At 37.6% G+C, this 6,383-nt stretch overlaps 1 pseudogene; it reads left to right on the forward strand.

The window, feature by feature from the left end:
• Positions 1–1,966: 1,966 nt before the first annotated feature.
• Positions 1,967–3,353, forward strand: LOC119540715 (annotated as a pseudogene).
• The last annotated feature ends 3,030 nt before the right edge of the window (positions 3,354–6,383 follow it).

The following is a 6,383-nucleotide window of genomic DNA, read 5'->3' on the forward strand; positions in this document are numbered from 1 at the left end:
CAGAATTTTTGCGAGATCTTTATAGACAGAGCCATTGCCAGTCTGGACTGGAGGAGACAGACAAGGGAAAAATTAAAGGAAAAATTTCTTCAAAGACAGAGCCATGGAGGTTGAAGTCTAGAATCAAGAGGTCTTGGGCTGGGAGAGCGGAGCAGCCCACATGCATGGAAAGGGTGAGTTTGCCCTGGAGGTCGAGGGCGGGCTTTCCACCTCGATGCTCTGGAAGTTTTGCCACCTCAGGTCCCAAAGAGGGTGGAGCACATTTCCAGGGAATTGGGGAGATCCTGGCTGCCACCACACTGTTCTGAAGGAGTTGAGCGTGTGCCCCAGAGATGGAAGGGAATCCGGGAGCTTCCCCGAGGTTTGAGGAGGGTGGGGCCGAGAAGGTGGTCTCCCCAATGTGTGGAAATGTTGGAGCACTCACCCAAGCATTTGGAGAGGAAACAGCTGCCAAAAAGGCCCTTGAGAAGGGTTAGGCTCCCGCTCTCTCAAGCCCCAAGGATGCAACGTTGTTCTGTAAATGACTCTCAGACTTTGAAATCTAATGGAGTTTGTCCTGCAGGTTTTAGGAACTGTTTTGGTCCTGTTAACCCTGTTTTCCTTACTTTTTCTCCTTATGGCAATGGGAATGTTTATCCTATGAATGTCCCTCCTTTGTATATTGGAAGCATATAACTTGTTCTAAATCCACAGATGCAAAGCTAAAGGAAAAGTATGCCTTAGGACTGACCACACCTATATTTGATTTTGATGGGATCTTGTAGTTAACTATTGTTACTGAAATGATTTAAGTTTCTGTGGTATTGTGGGATGAATGTATTTTGTATTTGGAAAGAATATGTTTTTCTGGGGTCCAGGGGGTGGAATGTGCCGGTTTGAATGTATTATGTCCCCCAGAAAAAGCCATATTCTTTGATGCAATCTTGTGGGGCAGACAGAATAGTGGGGATTAAGTTGGAATGTTTGAATTAGGTTGTTTGCATGGAGATGCGCCCCACCCAACTGTGGATGATAACTGATGGGATATTTCCATGGAGGCATGGCCCCACCCATTCAGGGTGGGCCTTGATGAGTGGAGCCATATAAAACATGCTGACTCAAAGAGACTGAACGGAGTGCAGCTGTGAGTGACGTTTTGAAGAGGAGCAACCTTGCTAGAGAGGAACGTCCTGGGAGAAAGCCATTTTGAAACCAGAACTTTGGAGCAGACTCCAGCCATGTGCCTTCCCAGCTAACAGAGGTTTTCCGGACGCCATTTGCCATCCTCCAGTGAAGGTACCTGATTACTGATGTGTTACCTTGGACACTTTATGGCCTTAAGACTGTAACTGCATAGCCAAATAAACCCCCTTTTTATAAAAGCCAATCCATCTCTGGTATTTTGCATTCCGCAGCATTAGCAAACTAAGACACACCTTATACAAAAATTAAATCACAATAGACCACAGATTTAAATGTAAAATGTAAAACTAGAAAACTTTTAGAAAATACATAGGAAAAAATCTTTGGGATCTAGGGCCAGATGAAGAGTGCCTAGATTTGATAGCAGAAACACAATCATAAATGGAAAAACTGATAAATTATACTTCATTAAAATTAAAAACATTTGCTCCATGAAAGACTCTGTTAAGAGGATGAAAAACAAGCTACAGACTGTGGGAAAATATTTGCAAACCATATATCTGAAAAGAATTAGTATCTTGAACATATAAAGATATATTTGATAGAAAGTTTGATAATAAAATAAACAATCCAAATAAAACGTGGACAAAAGACATGAAGAGACATTTCACCAAAGAGAATACACAGATGGAAAATAAGCACATGAAAAGATGTTCAACATTATTAACCATTAGGGAAATGCAACTTAACACCACAATGAAATATCACCACCTACCTATCAGAATGACTACCAGTAATAATAATAATAAAAAAAAAAAAATAATAATAATAGTGACAAAACAGAATGAGGTGAGGATGCAGAGAAAATGGGTTACTGTTGCATTGCTGGTGAGAACGTAAAGTTGTACAATCAGTCTGGAAAACAGTTTGACCATTTCTTAAACAACTAAACTTACAACTACCATATGACCCAGCTATTGCCCTCTTGGGCATTTGTCCCAGAGAAATGAAGACTTAAATTCACGCAAAAAACTTGTAAATGAATGTTTGTAGCAGCTTTGTTTGTTATAGCTAATGTCCTTTAACAAGTGAATGCTTAAACAAACTCTGGTACATTTGTACCAGGTGTAGTAGATTGGATTATGTACCCCAATTTAAACATCTTAATCTTAATCCTCATTCCTGTGGGTTTGAACTCATTGTAAACAGGATTTCTTGAAGATGTTATTTTAAATTAAGTTGTGGCCCAACTGTGAGAGGTTGGGTCTTAATCTGCATTACTGGCCACTTTATAAAGGAAAAGAAACTGGAAGCCAGAGTCAGAGAAAGCCACAGGGAGGAGCCATAAGTCTGAAGTCAGCAGGGATCAGAAAAGAAAGGAGAGGACATCACCATGTGATAAGAGGCAGAAATGCAAGTCCAAGGATTGCCAGCAGGCTTCACCAGGATGCTGCCAACCCCAGGAGAAGGCATGGTCTTTCTAACCCTTTGATTCAGACTTCTGACCTCTGACACTGTGAGCCAATAAATTCTTCCTGTTAAAGCCAAAACAGTTTGTGGTATCTGTCATAGCAGCCTGGTAAACCAAGACACCATGGAATATTACTTAGCAATGAAAAGGAACAAAATTCCATAAACCCAACAATTTGGGATGACTCTCCAGAGAATTATGCTGAATGAAAAAGCTTTTATGATGAATGTCTACAAACATATGGAAATGCCAATGTTTGGAAATATTTCACAGATCTATTTGATTATCTTCCACTTACAGCTTTAGTAGATGGACAGATATTCTGCCTTCATGGTGGCCTCTCTCCATCCACAGACACACTGGATCACATAAGAGCCCTGGATCATTTACAAGAAGTGCCACCTGAGGGCTCAATGTGTGATCTGTTGTGGCTGGAGCCAGATGACCATGGTGGGTGGGGCATTTCTCCATGCGGTGTCAGCTACACATTTGGACAAAACATTTCTGAAATGTTTAACCACACCAATGGCCTCACACTAGTTTCTTGCACTCACCAACTTGAAATGGAGGGATGCAATTGGTGTCATGATCAGAATGTGGTTACTATCTTCGGTGCACCCAATTATCATTACCTTTGTGGGAACCAGCCTGCTGTCATGGAGTTAGATGACACTTTCAAATATTCCACCCTTCAGTCTGACCCAGTGCTTTGCGGTGGAAGCCTCATGTTACCCGGTGTCCCCCAGACTGCTTCCTGTAAATTGCTCCTCCAAAAACCTGCCATTGTATGTAGAAGTATATCTGGCTTTAAAAATATATATATTTAAAAAACAAACAAAAAAGCAACAGTAATCTATGTGCTTCTGTAACAAATTGGGATCTAGCTTGGCATTAAACCACCTCATGGGCCAAAATGTGCCATACTAATGATGAGCATTTAGCACAATTTGAGACTGAAATTCAGTACTATGCTATGATCTAGATCAGCCAGTCTTAACAGTTTTTTTGCTGTATTTGTAGTAACCATTTTTCTCTGGACTATTCAAACAAAAATGGTAACTAACTCCTTTCTATCCTTTTGCACTTCTTTGAAAATTTTAGTTATAGGTTTAACTGGCATAGATAAATAGAGCTGGAATTTTATTTTTAAGGAATATTCACACAAGCTAACTTCCACTAACTCCATCATTACTTCTATTTATTGGAATGTATAATTCACTGAAGAAAAGATTCTTCTTGGGAATATGTCACCATAACATTTAAAGAGATTTCCCTTCATTTAAGCTAAATTACTGTTTTACCTTGATCCGCATATTTCTATATATTTGTCAAGACAGCGTTTGCACCCTATTTGGTGTGCTGAGCAAGTAAACTTTCCATTTTAAACAAAAACACATTGATTTACTGTGGTGTACATTAAATGAAAACTTCACTATTAATGAAACTTGATATAAAGTCTCACAACCTATCAGAAAAAAAAAGAAAGGGGTGGGGTGGGGAGGAAGGAAAGTGGGTGTGGCTATAAAAGCGCTACAGATGAATCCTTGTAGGGATGGTAATGTTCCGTGACTTGCCTGCAGCAATCAATATCCTGGTTATCATATTGTTCTATAGTTTTGCAAGAAGTTGCCATTTGGGAAACTGGGAAGTGCACATAGATCTCTATATTATTTCTTCAACTATAAGTTCATCATCAGTTGTCTCAAAATTAAAAGTTTAATTTAAAAAATATCCACACAATAGCAATAAATTATGGCAGACAAAATTATGGAACATGCTTTCATGGATAATTATTTAGTCCTTAAAATAATATTTATAAAAGTACAATAAAGACATGGGGAATTACTTAAATATATAGTGCTGCAATTTATTCAAGATTTTAAAATCTTACATTATAAAGTCAGTTTTAAAAAACAGAGATGTATATGTTTTAGAAAAAAAGAATAAAAAGAAATTCATTGAAATGGTCACAGTCCTTTTCTTGAGATGAAACAATGACATTAATTTGCCTTTTTATTAATTTTATAGACTTCTAATCTTCATTGAGCAGGTATTACTAATACAAAAAGAAAATAATGTATTAATTTTTACCTTTTAAAATGACTAGGAATGTGAACTACGTGTTTTTTCTTGACTTGGATTTTGGAAGTCCTGGGACTCCTCCAGCCTCCTGTACCCTAATCTAGAAGTAGCTGAGGATTAACAATAGTGAGGCAATGCTGCAGTGAAAATACTCTGTTGTACATAATAGATCATCTTAGGGTGCACTGACTACTTACTTACATCCCTACTTACACTGCAGGTATACGGAGGTTTCATTCCAGGACAAGTCTTATGCCATGAAATAGAGCTCTGCTATAGGACAACTGATGTTTTCTTTTCCCTGCTGGAGATGGCAGCTCACTTTGCTATTTCTCTCCTTTCTTGACAGGTATTTCTATTTTCTAGGTAAATCTGCTGGAAACCTCCAGAAATCCTACTTAGGAATCTCCCTGTATGTGTAAAAAGCCCACTTTTCAAGCTTCTGGCTCGTCTATAGAAGCAGGAGTTCACTTTTTCATTCTGGTCTAAGAACTGAGCTGCCTAGAATGTTACGAAGTTTTCCATTTGCATTAGAAACACAACTACCCGTACTGGGCTTACAGAGAACTATTTACAGGGAGTTACCGCAGGGTTGACTATAAGTCTGCCTACATGGTCAGTTAATCAGGGAGTGGATTGGAAAGTTAGTGAGCACGTAGTGATGAAAATTAAGCTACAACTTTTCTTCTCTAATTTGCAAGTCTTATATTTTCCACCCATAGTTCCACATTAAGTAGCAAAGAGTACCAGTGTAGTGCTGGCTAACTCCTGAGTTCACCCAAAATAGTTTCAGCAAATAATGTCCTTGTCTAGTCTATGTGGAATACTTGGGAAAAAACAAAAAAAAAAAAACCAAAAGGACTATTATTTTTATAAGCTACCATTGTTTCAGTCATATTGAGGAATGAATTTCCTTGAATAATTTTAATAATTATCTTTATTTTTTTGTTAAAGTGCATTTCAGAGCATTCCCTTACAATTTCTGAATTGATTTTCAATTACTGAAATATCCAATAACTTTGGAATAAAATTAAATTTTTATTAGTAATTATCATGTTGCAGGAACACAGCTAGATATTAACTTGGGAGATCATGTATTTTCACCCCTTAATTTTAGTGATGAAGAAATAGAAGCTCAAAAGAGTGAATTACTTGAGCAAGGTATGGAGCAGGGGCCAGATTCTATTTTCATGACTGAACAAAATTCTCTTTCCACCCTATTATGTAACTTTTTCCACCAGCTGAGATCCAGGGTAATTCTGATTAAGTGAAAAATGACTTTGTATTGAAGGAGTATTACAAGAGGAAATATTAACTGAAGCATGAATAGCTCATAGAATGAAATTTCCCTCAATTTTGAATCCAGATACTTCGCTGATCTCAAATAAGCTAATACTTTCAAGTCCCAGTCTTTGGACTTCAGCAGAACTGTGTCTGAATCCTAATCTTAGTCCACTTAAACTGACTAATTCACAGTCTCCTACTCATTTTTTTATTTCATTGCATTTTTTATTATGAACTTTAACATATATACATAACAGTGATAACTTTCAAAGTATGATTTAACAAGTAGTTAGAAGGCAAATTTCAAAGAATGTCATGGGTCACAGTTCCACAACTTCAACTATTTCCATTATTGTAAAATATAGCATACATAGAGAAAGATGTTAACTTTTGATGAACAGCTCAACAAGCAGTTATACAGGTA

The sequence above is a fragment of the Choloepus didactylus genome, chromosome 7, assembly GCF_015220235.1.
Source record: "Choloepus didactylus isolate mChoDid1 chromosome 7, mChoDid1.pri, whole genome shotgun sequence".
In the NCBI taxonomy this organism is placed as follows: Eukaryota; Metazoa; Chordata; class Mammalia; order Pilosa; family Megalonychidae; genus Choloepus; species Choloepus didactylus.